The following is a 19758-nucleotide window of genomic DNA, read 5'->3' as shown; positions in this document are numbered from 1 at the left end:
AAACATTTGCAGTTTTAGAGAGATAAGAATTAGATTGAAACAAGATTTTATATATTTCATAGATTTATAGTAAAAGGTATAGTAAGAGTTAAGAAATTAAGAATAAGACAGATTATAGGAGAAGATTATAACATAAAAGACTTATAGGAACACTTAGAGCTTCCCACTGAAGCAGTGGTCTTTTTGGCTTTCCCTCAGATATCTCATCAGCCTATCAAGTCCGGGGTAAAGTAATGTTTGGTGAAACAGAGAGCGACTTACCAGCCATGGGCCAAAAGTAATAAAAGAATAAAGAGCAGAAAAGAAACCTAAGAGGCTTGAGTTTCTCGGTTTGAACAAGAAACAGTCCTGTCTACTTAGAAGGCTGCTCCAGGAATATAAGAATAATAAAGAGGAAATAACCTATACGTTTTATATTAGGTGGTCACAACTGATAAAAGGTTAAGAGTGCCCTGGGGTGAATTAGACTGGAGTTTCTCTGGGGAGGGGGGTGCAGATGGATAGCCTACTTCAGTGCAGTGTTCTGAATGTTCATGTAATGATCAATAGAACTTGATCTATGAAGGAAAATGAATCAATCGGGGAATTTTTAGATAATATAGGATTGGAAAACATTTTGAGTAAGAAGCTTGGAAACAATTTTGTTCTGCTTATTGATTCCATAAGATTGAATAAGATAAGAATATAAATAAATATATATGGGTGCATATATATGGCAGCACGGTGGCTAAGTGGTTAGCACTCCTGCCTCACAGAGCTGGGGTAATTAGTTCAATTCCCAACCATGGCCTTAACTGTGTGGAGTTTGTATGTTCTCCCCGTGTATTGCTCCGGTTTCCTCCCACACTCCAAAAACATACTAGTAGGTTAATTGGCTGCTATCAAAATTAATCCTAGTCTCTCTCTCTGTCTGTCTGTGTGTATGTTAGGGAATTTAGACTGTAAGCTCCATTGGAGCAGGGACTGATGTGAGTGAGGTCTCTTTACAGCGCTGCAGAATCAGTGGCGCTATATAAATAAATGGTGATGATGATGATGATGATGGGTGTGTTATGAATTGCTGAGTCATATGCTTGTTTTAAAAACATGTTTATTTACTAAAATTGTCGCGAGACAGCTCACAGGTGGTCTTATCAGTATAAGCCATTTGTAGTAAAGAAGAGATCAGCTGGTCTCTAAATGATACTTGACCATTTGAACAAGAGATCAGCTCTTTGACTTCTGATAACTATCTACCATGTACTACTGAGAGCTCATGCTGATTATGGCCTATGCTGTTTGCTGTGAGATGACATCTGCCTAACTGCGGCAATAAAGTTGATTGGAACTCAGTTTGGTCCTTGGAAGCCTTCTTTTCACCTGAGTCACACAAAATTCTACAGGTAGCACTTGCAGTGCACACTTTTGGCAACACAGTATGCACTGCCACCGTTGTGCATGCTGGCGCTTGTGATTCTGCAAGTTTCTGCATGCAAGAACAGTCATGGCTGTCAGTGCATGCTGGAACTGTTTAACCTTGGTACCATCTGTCAGGCGTACCAGGAGGGCCCAGTCATTTGACAGAGTACCAATGCAGATATTTTTGAAATATCTACATTAGTCTTTCCTTCCTTCTTTCTTTCCATCCTTTTTTTTCTGTGTAGAAAAATAGGGAGTCTGGCTTTCAACCTTTTAGTTTAAAATAATGATCTTTGGTGTATAGTTTGGCTTTTACAAAACACACATGACAGCACAGGAAAACTTGCGGTTGGTTCTAACTGTGGGTTAGTACATCTTCCCTCAGGTCTGAACTGTGTCATACCACAGTTGACATGTTGTGAGTCAAATAAACCTCCCAATTTGCAAGTACATTTTATTTTTACTATTTCCCCATATAATAAATAAGATCACACCCAATACAACACTACAGTTTTTTTTGCAGAAAAAACATCAGCTAACTCCTTATTGGGAAAGGTATCATGCAGTAACTGCTTGGCATATCTGTTCTAGTGGAGAACTGATCAACTAATGTATTATGCCTATAGCTTGTTGAAATAACTATCAGGATGTGTTCAATGGGAACAATCGGGAAATACATGAAAACTTAAAGCACCACTAAACCCAGAATACAATTTGTCTTATAAAAATGAGCTGTTACTAACATGTATGCAAAATGTCCCATACCTTGAAATATATTTGCTATGTCACTGAAAACAAACTACTGTTCTCTGCTATATCCAGTTTTTGCAGAAATAACAGTCTGTAGTATCCTTTAATTTGGTTGCTGAAAGGAAATCTAATATATGTAGGGAAATATCCCCCCATGGTCACAAACTTATCTCAAATATTTTCTATTGTCTTGAGCTCCTGAAAATCTTACATATATATTTGTAAATGTTGTTTGACGCTATTTCATATAAAACTTGGGCTATAGGGTTAGTGGTGCTTTAAATGATGTCAAAATATACCTATGTTCGATTGAAAATGATATTTTTTTTATCATAATCTAACTAACAAGATTTAATTTCCTGCATCTTCAACCAGGTGTTGTTTTTTTGTCAATCATCCTTATTTTGTACAGCAGAAATACAAACAGAAAAATATCATAAAATGAAAAAATGTTAACACTGCAATTTCACAGAATTCCAGCAGCTGGTAACATTCTGGGTCAAAATTTACAGTATGTAGTTATGAAAAAATAAGTTATAAAAGAGACGTTAATCAATAAACACAGGCATGAATCAGTCTGCAGGAATAAATATAAATATATATATATATATATATATATATATATATATATATTAAGTTATTATAATTAAAAAATGACAAAATTAAATAAACAAATTAAATAACACAAAATTAATTATTCATTGGAATAGGCAGCTATTTTGGCAGTTCCATGAATGTAAGCAACACAATGCTCCAGTTTGTGCTGTTTGTGTCTTACTCATTGTGTTTTTATTATTAATTTAAAATATAAGTGGTTATATATATGATATTATTATTATTATTATCTGGAAACCCCATAGTCTATCTCTTTACATACCATAGACTATAGAACTGCACTAAAGGGTAACATATCTTGGATTTTTAAGATAGTTTTATTCAATAAGTCCAGTGGTGGGCTGGTGACATTTGTCCTTTGGGACAAATGTCAACAGCCCAACAGCCCATGGAAGCAAAGTCCCTATTATGTTTGCTTTAACAGGTTATTATAAAAAGACAACAGCTCAGGAGCTGACAGCCATGTCGTTCTACAAGGTTATCAAGATTTACATCATTGTACCTAGTTTTATCCTTGAATGTAAATGTGCTACATGGTTGCTGATTTAGCCCAGTGAGGCCAAGTAAGACTAGGTACACACTGATGAATTTTCCGACAGACGTGTTATCTCAAACGATTGTACCTACGACTGAAAGTCCGATCAGTCTGACGATCCAGGCATACACACTGACACGATTTACCTTCAGATCTGTGCTCTTCATCTGGTTCTTCATCTGGTCCTCTAGTCTTCAGAGAATGACAGCTCAATATTCATTCATTCATTCATTATTGTTACACTGATAAAAACTGCCTTGCTATAGCTATCCACATGTCCTAACGAATTTTGTTAGCTTCTGTGACTCTGAAACGAAGCATTCTGTCTCAAAATGAGCAAATTAATTATTCCTTCTTCAGCACTCTCTACATTTATTCACTGGGACATTCAATGCTATAATTGGCTGAAAAGAACACAACTCTGTAAACTCTATGTAGATCGTAAGCATGAGTGCATACACAATACATGATCGGCCGGTGATTGGTCGGAAAATATTAATCAGTACGATCAACCAAATGAGCCAACAATTGACATTTTGGAACGACTTTCCACTATCGTGTCACTATACACACTTACCCGACTTCCGACCGAACGCTTGTATGTTGGCTGATTTGCCCGATTATTGGGCAAAAATGCTCCAGTGTGTACCTAGCCCAACATCATCCTCATTATCATTTATTTATATAGCGCCAGCAAATTCCATAGTGCTTTACAATTGGGGACAAACATAGTAATAGACAATACTTGGTAATACATACAGACATAGAGGTAAGAGGGCCCTGCTCGCAAGCTTACAATTTATGGGATATGCTGAATGGTTCTATTTATAACAATATCACTAATTGCAGGGAAGAAGTAGTTCACAACTTTCTCTAGGTCCGAATCTTTCTGCAGGCACTTTCATGATAGATTTTATTTTCCTATGTATGCCCATTTATTTGCTCTCCTATTTTTTATTGTTGTTATATTATTGTTATTATTATTATTATTATTACTATAATACGAACACCTTACCTGGAAATATTATTTGAAGTAGTTGTCTTGTACATAGCTAAAGTAAATTTGGTTGTTTACAAAGCTAGTATCATTGTGAATAATAATGTTAGAGACCAGTTACAAGCAAGCCAATATGACTACTAAGACGGCTACAAAACTAAAATATAACTTCATCCCATATGAAAAGCTACACAAGCTTCCAATGCTATTTATAAGCTGAATCCCATCTGTATGGCTCATAATTTCTAATATACAAATAAGGATATCCACGTCTTGTGGCTTAAAATACAAAAGGCAGATTCCACTGAAATCCTTCAGGCCACAGTTGTGACTAGGACTCCTCTGATGCTTTGCTATGTAATCTCATTATCACTATAGCATCACAGCCATCACTTCGACATGTACTGATTTGTGATGTTTATTTATATGCAAATCATGGGGGACTGTAGGGGGTATGTTAAAAAGGTGTAAGTGGAGGTCAGGAGAAGTAAACCTTGCTTACTTGAATTATTGATTATGCCTGTCAGTGTTTAAGTATGCAAAAGAAAGTATAATAAATTTTAAATAGGGTGTATTTTATTGAACATATACCTTGGCTTTCTGAAATTGCTGAAAAGTGGTAAGTAGTGTTAAAAATTAGGTTTCATAATGCCTTTTTGTGCTATACTTTTGGCTTTAGAAGCAATATATATTTTTTTTTTACTTTAACAGTAAGTAAAATTGTACAATTGATTTGTCTATAGTCGTGCAGACATGAGTAATATAGTAAAAAAGAAAATGGCAAGTCTGCATTAATTGAAAAATTGACTAAAATTTAGCTCGCTAAATTAAATAGTGATATATTGAAAGATTGTTGTTCTCAGTATAACAATAAACATTCTTGCTCACCCAGTCAATTAACAGTAGCTATAATCTCTGAATAGTGAAACATGTTGAGCTGAAAACCTTTATGATTTTGCTTTATCCCGTACTATTAAATAGGTTGCTGCAATATTAAATTTTTTTTTGCATTTGATGGCATAATCATATTTCAATTGACTAAATGGAGAGATGAATCCTGCTAGCCATAGAGAAGTTCGGAATATAAAAGCTTAAATGCTTGTTCACTGTGATGTATCTGCTTTTGTTTTATAATGTATGCAAGTGAAAAAACGGCCTTTAACATAGATGTAATAGATGAAATTGATGAAATAGATGAAATTTCTATGGTATTTAACTAAAACTTTACAGATAAGTTAAATTATAAAGTACCTAACAGTCCTGCACCCTACACTATAGACCTCTGAAAGGTTTATGTGCAGCTCAAAATGGCTTAGAATTGATTTTGTTTAGGTGATGATCCGATGATCCAGTGGTATCAGTCTCCAATGTAAACTGGCTGCACTTGCTTCCCCACTATTTAGAATCAAGGACATTGTCACACACACACACACACACACACACACACACACACACACACACATAGAGTATGGTCATAAGTTATCTGATTTTCCATCTTGCCAAATCAAACCCATTCTGATCAGATGTTTTGGGATTGTGCTTCACTCAACAATTTGGCTTCAATTTGGTGAAACTGACTAGCAAAAATGTAATGATGCACTGGAATCTGCGTCCAGCTATGCCGTTGAGCTGTCAACAATATATAGTGTTGATAAATCCCAGATTTTTATGAAGAATAACTAGGTGTATTTGTGTGTTATATACTGTATACACCGTACCACTATATATATATATATCTATATATATATATATATATATATATATATATATATATATATATATATATATCTATAATATAAATGTCTAGTGGCGTGTGTTAGTCTGTCTGTGTGTGGAAAAAATAAAACCAAGCTACACTGACCTACTAAATTCTTAGTGTGTGTGGAAAAAAAAATTCAGAAAGGGCTGAAATTTGGTATACTAAGATGTTTTTAATTTGTTAATTTAATTTGTTAATTGTTAAAAGTGTTTATAAAGATTTAAAAAAAAAATATATATATTTCTTGAAGGAGAAGTGACAGTTGGGAGTGGTTGGTGGGTGCCGGGGGTGACAGTGGGGAGTGGTTGGTGGTTGAGGCCTGGGCTATGGCCCAAATGCATGACAAGAACCTTATTAACACCTTAAGTAGCTTGATTTGACTAGAATGCATGAGTATCATGCACGGGTTAACATATATATATATATATATATATATATATATGTTATTTGCTCCTGAGGAAGTCCCACTGTGCTGGGATGAAACACGTTGAGCAGTGGTCGCTATTGGCATCGTTATTCTTACTATATGTGAGTTATTACGACTCCTTTTTAATAAATTGTTATTTTCATACGTTTACACTGCATCCTTTTGCCTATCTCATTCATTACCGCCCTGGATGATTTCTGACTGAGGAATCGCCGTTTTAGAGTACACTTCACCTTATCTGGTACGCAGTACAAATTGCTTGTGTTTTGGAGGTGTATTCATAATATTAACCCATCTGGTGCCGGGCTAACAATTGATCCTGGTGGAGGTTTTATCACATATTGGTGATATATTATATAACTATATTACACTATATGTGTTTTTTCTATTTTTTGATCCACATTGTCGCTACTGTTGGAGAGGGGGAGGTATCACCTCAGAAGAGGAACTCCTATTCTACCATATGTTCTTCGACTTCATCTTGATGGTACGCATTTTATTACATCTTCCCAAATTACTCACAATACTACACATTGGGGCGCCATACTTGTTTATCTATTCGCATATATATACATATATATATATATATATATATATTTATATATATATATAAAAATATATATAATTTGATAGTTTTACAGTCAAAGCAGTAGGATAATTGTCAGTATGGCTTACCACCATATACTAGCCCAGTTCGACCACTGTGTGAAAATACTAATAAATATTATTGTTGGGCTAAAAAGTCAATTGTTGCCATTTGGGGCAATCTCTTCTTTAAGTTGATATCACAACCTGCATTCCAGTCCCATGCACAAGGACAGTAGTATTCTTGATCAAGTATGAATGAGGTTTGTACTTGGTGAATGCAAAATACTCAGTCCCATGTACACTAAGAAATGTTAACTTTAAATAATTACTACTGGTGATTAAATGTGGAATTCCTAACATCATATGCACAAACACCGATATTATTACTTTTGCGTTTGACGTCGGTTTGATATATATTTAGATTATTTAGACAGCTAAAACACCATATTTGTGAAAAAGGCAAATCAGTACAGTCATTTTGTCTGTTTGAGTGTTAAAAGTGAGGTTAGAGCCATTTGCAAATATCATAATCATAGTTTATTTGTAAGGCGCCACAAAACTCCACAGCACTGGACAGTCAGAGTTACAAATCATACATAATACAAATTGCACATAAAATAGAACAAGTATAGATGAAGTTAACAGAGGAGGTGCAGACATGAGAGAAAAGGTAGAGGGCACTGCTACATGGACCTAAGGTTTGACATAACTAACTCCATTTTTGTCATATTAGGATTTTGTGAAATTGGCTATTAACCTCAATTAATTTACCCAAAGAGTTTAATACTCATAATTATTATCATCATACTTAAGCATGCTTTAAAACTAAGATAAAAAGAAAAATTCTTACTGGTGACTGTGTAAGACAATACTATATTTTATGTGAAACATTTTTAGTACAGATACAAATTTAATCAATGTAGTTCACAGGCAAATATTATTGTCAAATCATGAAGTTTAATTATACTCAAGACTCTAAAACACATATAACCTTGATAAAGGACCTGTGATGTGTGTTTTAAATCATAAACATCATTGATGTTAACTTATATTAAAAGAAATCCACCACACTTTGTCACTGTGTGAATGTAAAAGTGACAGAGCATAAAACAATTAAAGGGCCATTGACCTTTGTGTGGTTCTCACCTTGACTCAAAAATTTTCAGCCAGTTGTTTAAGAGGACCAGTGTGATGAACCAGAGATCACGGTGGGGATCTATCACTTGCAAAATCTCTGACCCTCTTTTCAACTTTAACCTAATTCATCGCAGTCCAAGTGTACATGTTTAAAACTGAATGTGTTTAATTGTTGCTTGAACCAATAATAGTTGTGGATAAAGTTTATGTAAGATTGTAATAGGAGGACTGTATGCCAATGCATAAACAGTGTAAAGATTATTAAGAACCCTTAATACTGTTAGTGCCCTAGTAATGTTTTTTTTTTTTAAATCGTTTATGTGTAGATTTTGTCACACAGTAGACAGGTAAACAGCTGTAGTCCAAGAAGGCAACACCAAATTACATTGTGAGTTGGATAACAGTGTAAAGAGAACAAGTTCTCTTGGGGCATTTACAAAACATAAACAGGTAGAAGAATTTTGCAACAATATTACAATGAGAAACCTTAAAGGGATGTTGGGGCGTGTGGCGTTGTATGCAATAGTAAGAAAGTGGGAAAGGGAAAAGGGTGGGGGGAGTGGAGGGGGGTGGGGGGTGTAAGACCAGGTTTGGGCTCCTCGGCCTAGCAAAGTTTTTAAGTACAGGGTTTCTGGTCCTTCAATGCATCACAAAACTTACAATTATATCTAATATAATTACATTTTATCAATCTCAATTGTTTTTTTAAATTATACAAATAAAAATAAGTAGTCTTACTTACTGTGCTACTTTTCATAAGGCTAAAAGCTTCAGCTAATTTTCAGTTAGGGCATTATTATAGGATAACTTTTCCTGAGATTAACAATTTAGTTTTCTATGGAATAAGGTGACCTAAACTAAAATGTAAAGTTTTACTTACCAGCACTTTGGATCCAGAAATGTATTGGTCTCCCTACTCTGGCATCCTTGATAGGGAATGTCAAGGCCCTTGCCAACTTCTAAATCATATGAATAAGACTTGTCTTGATAACTGACATATGAGTAGGAGATAGGATCTCCTTTTCAGATCGTTACATACATTAGAGAACCCACCGAATTGCTGAATCCAAAAAGAGCCAGTAAAGTTTAACCACAACATAATATTTTGCATACATTTGTATACACAATAATTAGGTAACACTTTTTTTATGGCCATAGCCTGGAAACCCCCCTCCAAGCCTAGAGTACTGTATAATTGAGGTCCCTGGACCCTGCTCCCGCTTCACACAGCTCTGCTTGAAAAGGGAGAGCTGTGCACCTAACAGTAGTGTACACAGAATTGCCCATGTATATTATGGGGGTTGGAGAGCAACCAAGTACTGTCTAAAATTATAGCCACACCCCCATGTATGCTGGTCATGCCCACTGGCGGCGTGGTGTTGCCCCTGACACTGAAGAATTTTGTGACTGATGTGATATCTCAAACGCTTGTTTCTACGACTGAAAGTCCGATCAGTCTGACGGTGCATGCATATACACTGAGACGATTTACCTTCAGATCTGTGCTCTTCATCTGGTCCTCTAGTATTCAGAGAACAACAGCACAATATTCATTTATTCGTTATTGTAACATTGACACTGATTAAAACTGTCTTGTCATAGCTATACACATGTCCTAACGAATTTCGTTAGGTTCTGTCACTCTGAAACTAAACATTTTGTCTCAGAATGAACAAATGAATTATTCCTTCTACAGCATTCTCTACATTTACTCACTGGGACATTCATTGCTAGTATTGGCTGAAAAGAGCCCAACTCTGTAAACTCTAAGGAGATTGTGAGCATGAGTGCATACACACTACATGATTGGTCGGTGATTGGTCGGAAAATATTAAACAGTACAACCAAACAAATGAGCAAACAATTAACACTTTGGAATGATTTTCGACCATTGTGTCACTTTACACAGTAACCTGACTTAGGACTGAACGATCATATGTCGACTGATTTGCCCGATTATTGGACGAAAACGCTCCAGTGTGTACCTAGCCTAAAGGTCATGTATCAAAACCCAATCCTTTATACAGCATTGTGCTCATGATAATTGCATTCATTAAGCAGAACTATCTTGAAAATGTTGCAGGAAGTTAATTGATTACAACAAGACTTAACTGTAGTTTATAATGTAAGGCAGCGTAGAATCTGGGGGCTACATGATTGGAATAGCAGGGCTACTGACACTACTGGCATGAGAACCCCATTCATGCTGCTGATATTGAGCTATAATTTAAAAAATGAATAAGTCCTGTGAAAGGATAGACTAACTCTGCCACCATGTTGTGGGAGGTTAATTTACAGATTTACCATGGGGCTCCTCTTACCGTCGATAAGTGACATTACTGATAACTTTTCTGATAACTGCTGTTACTTGGCCACTAGATACTTACCGACTTATCACCTACACACCACCATATAGTCCCCAATTGTAAGAGAATAGTTGTTGCTATCTCCAGTCTCCTTCACTGGTATTGTTTGCTTCTGGGTGGTGTGTAGACCTATGTCTGGATTCTCCTGACTGCATATTTTTGATTACGACTGCTCAGAAGTGGACAGAGCATTGTCTCAGAATGCTGGACTCAACACAGGACATGAATTCAACAGGTATAGGCGTCTCGCAGGAATAAAGCAGGATCTTTATGAATAGTGATGTTTATTGTTCATCAATAGCTCTTATAGACCTGATACACACAACACGCTAGGTACGCAGACACCTACATAAGGCATTGCTGTCCTTTATATAAAGGTTTTCCACACATGTTGGTGGGGGTAATCCAGCTTCTTGTCTCTTTAACCAGTATAAGCCTGGAACATGTTCTTACTTTACCATTGTACTCAGTGGCCATAGTGAGGTGTGCATTCTTCCAGTTGTCCATGGACTTCCTCAGCAACACTGAGCTTTAGCAGGGAGATTTATCTTTAAATCTCCGACCTAAACTACTTCCATGACTTGGGTCCCCCAGTTCTGGTGCTCCCTCCAAGCTCAGTATGGCTTAACCTGAGTCCTCAGAACAGCTGTCTTGCTGCCTAGACCAGGGCTCTTTGATCTTGTCTGTGGCACTTTACTCCATGGGTCAGTGCCCTGTAAGATTCTTTAAAATACTTCCTGTGACACCAGAAGGGGCTCAAATGCTGTAGGTGGAGGAATTGTGTTTTGGCATTAGGCAAATGTAGGAGGCTGTGGATACAGCACTTTACTCTGAATTGTTTTATCCTAGTTACACTTTAATTATCTTTGCTTAAGCCTTTCGTTCTATACTTACTTGAATTTTGTTTTGAGGCGAGACACTCACCAATATATAGGTCAAATATATCAGCATGTAAGGAAAGTCCTAGTTTTCCATAAACAAAGCTCTGACCCATTAAATAATTGAAATGTCCCACGTGTGTGTGTGTTTCTGTCTGTGTGTAACATGGAAGAGGTGGAGGACAAAGACCCCTGATTATATATATATATATATATATATATATATATATATATATATAAATAAATAATAAAAACAGACAAATGAACATATAGTTATATAACAGCAAAGAGCGCAACAACAATACCTGTTATGAATGTTTTAAATTGCACTCTAAGCATAAGAATAAAAAAAATCATAGAAGGTCAGTTGCTGCTGAAAGTAAAAATAAGGAATTCTAAGCACAATGACCAGGGCATAAAAATATCCACGATCATGGACTAAGATCTAAGTCCCAAAGATTGAATCCAAGAATCCACACAAGACAATCCATTCTGTTGTGATTCACACTATCTACTCTCCAATTTGTCCAGAACTGCAGCACAAAAGGTTCAAGTGGTTGCAGTTTAACAATGCCAGGTTCACAAGTAAGAGAATATTGCAACTTAATGTAATGTTTTAGTGTTATGCGCTTTAGGCATAAATCAATATGGGTGGCCACTCTCTGTGATTAATGTACTCACAACTTAATGAGTGTCTGCTCTGGATATATTCTATTGCCGTCTTGCTGAGCTTTCTTTGTAACTCCTTACTGTTAATTCCCAATGTTCCTCACTCTGACGCGTTTTGTATTTCTTCCAGACTTTCTCAAAGGCCACAAAGCTTAAATACAATGCACATGAATAAAAAGTTTTTTAGCATATTTTTTATCACCAAAAAGTCACAAAAAATTAAAGCTCCATGTTCTGAAGAATTTGCAGTCTAACTAGGTAATTTGAGTTTATCGATGAATAGGAGGGGATGAATTGTATTAGTTAGAATTGCTGATCCATTCGTTAAGTGCACACAAAGTACATTATCTGAACGATAAGAGGTTTTGATTTCAGATGAAGAATTTGGAGCAGGAAGGATTGAATTCCAGTGTGACAAAACCTTGAAAGAAATATGTTTAATGTGGATGCTCATCTGAATAGTTCCTCCTGCTGTGTAGCAATACGGTAGGGATAACTCCCCGGGACCTCTCCCATTACCTAAGCATTATCATATTAATTGCAAGCTCTAAAAATGTAGTCAAATCCATATGTAATCCACACAGTTGTGTGTTTGGAATCATGGAAAAGCTGGTCCTCTTCCATTTCCTAATTTGCACAATGACTGCTGTATTGTTGGGTTCTCCAGAATAATTTTGCAGAATTATGCCCGTCCCACAAAATTGAAGTGTATCTGTTCAGGCTTGCATCATATAGCTGCAATGTTTTTAGTATGTAATAATAATCAGCCGTATCCACGTCAGTGGCTGTAAATCCTGGACTGGAGATTAATCTATTCTCCTTATTGTTAAATATAACAGTGTTTGAGGTGTATAGTTGTATTCACATCATATAGCTCCCAAATGGTGTTATATCTGTCTGTTGACTGCATAGATGTCTTTAATCAGTCTGGTCTCAAAACACCTCGGTCTCTAATTAGTGAAGCGCTCTTGCGCTTATATACAAAGCAGACTTGTAGAGAAGCCTCTGTCTAGAAACCAATGTAGAGGGTATATTGATAAACCGGCTTCCACGGCTGTGTTGCCGCTAATTAAAACAGACTTAATATGGTCTTTAGTATAGAGAGGGAGCACCTGAAAATCCAATTGCAGATTCGAAATGTGGGCACTCGTGCGGCTATTGACAAAGAGAATAAATTCCAATGTTAAGCATACATGATGTAAATCCCGCACATAAAGCTGATAATGATATTAAATCTTTGTCTGTTGACTGCACAGATATCCTCAATCAGCGCAGTCTTAGGAAACCTCGGTCTCTTATTAGTAGGCACTCTTTCACTATGATGTACAAAGCAAACTTCTAGAGAAGCCTCTATCTGTAACCCGATGTAGAGGGTATATTAATGAACCGGCTCCCGCGGCTGTGCTGCCGCTAATTCAAATAGACTTGGTGAATTCTTTAGTATAGAGAGGGAGCAACCTCTAAATCCAATTCGAAATATAACCACTCGTGCGGTTGTTGATACAAACAAATATACTCCAAAATTAGGTATATGTGATGTAAGTCCTGCGAGTGAAGTAAATGATAGTAAATCTGTCAAATGATGTAAGGCAACTTCTATGTGGTTCTTGCAAAATCCCTTACGCGTTTCATTACACAAGTAACTTCATCAGAGGGAAAAAGGTGTTTTTACAAAGGGCTCAGAAGAGCCTTATATACACTGAAATCATCAATTACCAAATAATTCTCTAATTGATTAATTTAAATTGAAATTTAAAACAGCCAGTGATTTAAGACCCTGTCTACACACCATGAGAAGAAAAAGAAAACTCTTATTGTGTGTATATTTAATGGAGGTGAATCCTGCTAAAAAGTAGACTCTACAGTATTACTAATAAGAATGGAAAAAAGCACATAAACGATACACGACAAGACGAGAATATGAATATCTCAGATATAGTAAAATCCTGATAAGATAAACTAATATAATAATATGCGAAAAATAATAAAAATAATAATAATAATGATAATATTAAAATAAAAAAATTAATATTAAATAAAAAATAATAAATAATAAAAATAAATAAAAATGAAAATGAAAATAAAAATAAAAATAAAAATATATGAAAATGAAAATAAAAATAAAAATGAAAATAAAAATAAATATATATGAAACTAAAAATTAGCATGAAAAAATAAATAAATGAACTAATGAATAATGCTGAAGAAACACAAATAATGTAAAAAACAAACATAAATGTACGTGTCTTCAAAAAATTGTAATATGCAATTAAATTCCCTGGATTCATTTAAACCATCTGGATAAATAGAATTTAATTTGTGCATCCATAATACTTTTTGTTTGCATAACTTGCTATATCTGTCTCCTCTTCTCTCCGTTAATTTCACATGTTCCAATCCATACACAGTAAGACAGGAAGGGATGCTATTATGAGCTATTGCAAAGTGACGAGAAACACTATGGTTCATATATTTATTCACAATATTTCTTCTATGTTCAACAATTCATCTTTTTAGAGGTTTGGTCATCCTCCCAACATATTGTAAATTACAACTGCATTGCAACAGATAGATCACAAATTCTGTGTTAAAGTTCATAAAACCCAACACCTTAAACTTATCTTGTGTATTTGAAGATGTGACTTCTTTCATGCCATGTTTTACCAATCTACATGTAATACAATTAGTTTTAGTACACCTATAAATCCCACTCGGCAATTGTGGTAATCATGTCGGAACTGAGTCAGTTTTTTTCGGATCCCGGATGGTGTTTTTGAAGAAGATATGAGCCACCTTAGGTTTCTCTGGGAGGATAGTATTCAGGATGAAATCTTGTTGTAAAATCTGATAGTTGTTAGTAATAATCTTCTTGATATTGTAAGATGCATTGTTAAACTTAGATATAAAAGCCGCATCTATAGACTGTGATTTGATGGAAACCTTCTCACAATGTCCTGTTAATAATGAGGTTCTATCTAATGCCTTAACCTCCCCTAAAGTTCTGTATAAATCCTGCAAGGGATAGCCTCTATCTCTAAATGAAATAAGCATGTCCTGTGCTTGTTGTTGAAAATCCTCTATTTTCGAACAATTACATCTTAAGCGTAAAAACTGGCTTTTAGGAATATTTTGCTTCCAAGGTTTATAATGAACACTATTAAAGTGCAAAAAGTTGCTAGTATCTACTTTTTTCTTATAATTATGTGTTTCAATAGTGGACCCATTAATATAGAAAGGCAAATCTAGAAAATCTATAGACACTTTACTAAAAGTATGTGTAAATTTTAAATTATAAATGTTATGATTCATCTGAGTTACAAAATCAATAGCTGACTGTTCGGTGCCACGCCAAATTATAAAAAGATCATCTATGTGACGGCCATAGAAGACCAGATTCTGACGTGGATACGGCTGATTGTTATTGCATACTAAAAACATTGCATCTATATGATATGAGCCTGAACAGATACCGCAAACGTTGCTTTATAGAAAGGAGAACAGATCGATGTCAAAGTCATGATTTATAGCCACTGAAGCGGATACGGCTGAATTAGTCCAGGTCATTGTGGTTCAGATGTATTGTGGTTTTGTAGGTTATACATTCTAGTGACTCAGTTCTATATATATATATTTTATTACATTTTTGATTGGCCAATCATATGATTTTTTATATATACCCATATGGTCACAGGTTTTACTAAGCTCTATTAGAAATAAGAGCTTTGTATATGTATAATTGTTTTATACATTTTCCGATTGGATTATATTGTGACACATCCACATTTGCTAACTCCTGATACTGTTGTGGATTTGTTTCTATGGTTATTTCTATGTGTTTATTGCTTTTTATATGATATTATGATACAAATAAATGTACTATTTTATACAGTGATTTGTGACTATATCTATTGAACTTTTTCTATCACGCCAGCTGGTTGGGTCGATAGCGCTGAATTTTTTTTTTTTGGTTAACAAAATGAATAGAAACATAATTAATTAATTATATTTTCCATTATCAAAATGCTTGCTAACTATTCAACATTTATTCATTCTAATGTTTAAAACATCTACATCTACCGTATGTTTAATGCAAGTCATAGTTTTCCACTTCTCATAATAAAAGTCACACTGATCCCTCATAAATACAGCCCAGGAGAGAGATATAAGGAGGTATGATGCTCTGTGGAGAGAATATGTGGAATAGGAAGATAAGGGAGGAATTGATAGGGCCAAATAAAACAAAAGCAAGTTGATTCAGGCGATAGTTAAAAAGAGATGAGATATGGGACGAAGTGTGAACTGGCCAGTGAGCAATGATAAGATAAAAACAAAACATAAAAAAAATCACATAGTGGTGTCACACAAACATTTCCTTCCCAAATTAGCCAGGGTAAAGAGAATTGTGGATGATAATCATACAGTATGATATGAGATTAGATGAACGAGCAAATAATTTTCAAACAAATGGGAGGATTTTGAAAATACATTGTCAATACTTACTGATTTTAAACCTTAACAATGGGCTCCTTTTATTCTTCTTACTGCCCCATGAAAAACTAGTGGGGAATATTTTGATATAAAACAAGCACATGCTCTTTTTTTAACATTAAAGATGCAAATCTGCACTAAAACCATAGTAACCAATCAGCAATTAGCTTTCAAGGGCCTGAGTCATTAAGGACAAAAAAAGGAGTAAATGTTGTCCGGAACAAACCATGGTACAATGCAAGGGGTACAATTTAGTTTATTATTTTGCACATAAGTTAAATACTGGCTGTTTTTTCACGCAGCTCACAAATACTTGATAGATTTATTTTTACACTGAAATTTAAAGTTGATCTAGGACATGCCGTACGCAAACTATAAATCTGTCCCAACATTTTAAATTTATCTCTCCCTCCAATACAACATGGTTTTGCCAAGGTGCAAAGTTACTCCTTTTTTATGCTTTGCTGTCCTTAATGAATCAGGCCCCATATGTCTAGTACAAATTAAACAATGAAAACAAATTTCTGATGGCTATAATTTTCATGCAGATTTGTACAGCTCATAAATAACCTTCATGGAGTAAAGCATGTCCCACTGAAATGAATGACGTAATTTAAAATAGTTAAAAACCTGAAATATTCCTTATTAACCATTATTTATATAGGTCATTTGTGACACCAGACATACGAGGTAAAGCCTAAAGCACACACAACTTTCTAACTAAACAGAGGTATGGTAAGTTCCCATGTTTAAATTAAAATTTCATTGGATAAAAGACCAATAACAGTTGTACCTGCAAGATTAACTTGTATATGTAATGTATCAACTTGTAATGTAATGTACTACTAATCTACTACTATTGGCAATACTAAAAATACAAGTCAACATATGTATAAAGCTGCGATTTTGCAAACTCGCCTGAGACTGCTGTGAAATTGCCAGAATCACCACACTGCTTTGGATAGGCGGGATTAGCAAGCTGCTGGCCAATGTTATTTTTTAGTGTAATTTGTTATCTTATTAAATCTTTAAAATTAGTACAAACATGAAGTTAAAGAGAAGGGAGGTAAGAGTGGATAGGGGAGGGGGGTAACTCATAGAGGTGTAAAAAGCCCAGATAAAAGGGATAGTGTCCACAGGGTTTACATGTAATGCGACCTCTCGCATAAGCATCTATCAACATTCAGATCTTAACTGAGAATAGTTAACCCAAGTTGACCTATATCCTGGGGACATGCTGTTCCACCCATGGCATTATTCGTGATGTCTCCCGCATTGCTGCTGCACTGCATGTGCCGCCCTGGGGATTTATGTAGGCCACTGTCGTGGCATTGTCCGATTGGACCTGCAGAGGTTTTCCTGTTTGGAATCTCTGAGCTTTCGTTAGCGTCATGTATACTGCTCTGAGCTCCAGGATGTTTATTTGGAGTGAAGCTTCCTGGGGGGATCAATGACCCTGAAGCCTCAGGGGTCCTGTTACGCCCCCCCCCCCACCCTGACAGACTTGCGTCCGTTGGGACCAAGGTCCATGACCAGGTTTGAAGGTCCTATTTGCAGGTTGTGTCTAGATACCCATCTGGCTAGGGAAACCCTTGTGTGTGGACAGGCGGATGATCTGCCTGTCCAAATGATTTTGGGAACCTGACCACTTCTGAAGATTCTCCTTCTGAAGTGGACGTGACTGGAACTGTGCGAAGGGAGCTGCCTCGTACACCAAAACCATCGTCCCCAGGAGCTTCATGCAACTGAGGAGAGATACATCTTTCCTTGCTAGCAGGGATTTGGCCCTGTTGCGAAGCGAGAGGACCCTGTCCTCCGGTAGATGCACTTTTTTGGTCTGCGTGTTGAATATGAGACCCAGACCCAAGAAACACATCTGCTGTGCTGGAATAAGTGATGACTTGGGAATATTCAGCACCCAGCCGTGAGCCTCTAGAAACTGCATCGCGATCTCTATGTGTCGAGTTAGGAGCGATGCTGACGGAGTTTTCAAGAGAAGGTCGTCCAGATAAGGAACTATTGTTATTCCCATCTGTATGAGACCCGCCATGATCGCCATGACCGTGGTGAATACTCGGGGTGCAGTAGCTAAGCCGAAGGGGAGGGCCCTGAACTTTAAATGGGAATTTCCCACCACAAAGCGGAGCAGACACTGGTGTCCCCTCCATATTGGGACATGCAAGTAGGCATCCTTGATGTCTATGGAGGCTAGGAATTCACCCTGTTCTATTCCAGCTATAACCAAATGAAGAGACTCCATTCGGAACTTCTGAATCCTTAGCTGCTTGTTTAGCAACTGTAGATTTAAGATCGGACGGAAGGTGGCGCCTGGATATGGTACGAGGAAGAGGTTGTAGTAAAAACCCCGCCCTCTCTCTTGCTGGGGAGCGTGTACTATTACCTCTGCTGCCAGCAGCTTCTGGATGGCTTCCTGAAGTGCTTTTCGTCTGAGGGGGCAAGGGGGGAGGGGCATGGTGAAGAACCCTTGTTGCTTGGGAAACTGGGCTTGGTCTATGACATAGCCCCGAGTCTCTGATATCATCCCTCGTATCCAAACGTCCGTGGTGGATGCCCACCACCATTGTCTCTTGAAATGAAGGAGGAGTTCCCCCACCGCCCTCTCCCCAGGAGGGGATCTGTCAAGCTGTGGGCTTGTCCGCTGGTCACAAAGTTCCTCGCCTAGCGGCACCCCTGCCTCTGCTAAATTGCTAAATGATCCCCTCTGCCTCTGCTAAATGGGGTAGAGGACTAGCCTCTTGGAGAGGCAACCCGACCTCGAGCAAAAGTCCGGAAAGACCCAAACCTACTCTGTCGAGGCCTATTTGATATGGTGGGAAGGGAGGTTCTTTTGCCTCCCATGGCTACCTGTATAACCCTTTTCAGCTCTGAGCCGAACAGGGTAATGCCGTCAAAGGGTAAACCCTCTAGCGCTCTCTTGGAATCGGCTGTCCAAGAAGGTAACCATAGGCTACGACGGGCTACAATAATGAGCGCCGAAGACCTAGAATTGATGGAAACGGCGTCCATGGCTGCTTCCCTACATAATCAGCAGTCTCCTGTATGTGTTCTGCTAACGTGAGAAGTTCCGAATGAGTAGTATTCTCCTGTAATCCTATCACTAACTTTTCAGTCCACAGCTGAATAGCTTTGT

The sequence above is a fragment of the Mixophyes fleayi genome, chromosome 2 (assembly GCF_038048845.1).
Source record: "Mixophyes fleayi isolate aMixFle1 chromosome 2, aMixFle1.hap1, whole genome shotgun sequence".
NCBI lineage: Eukaryota > Metazoa > Chordata > Amphibia > Anura > Limnodynastidae > Mixophyes > Mixophyes fleayi.
The sequence above is the reverse complement of the archived record's forward strand: the minus strand, read 5'-3'. Positions refer to the sequence as shown.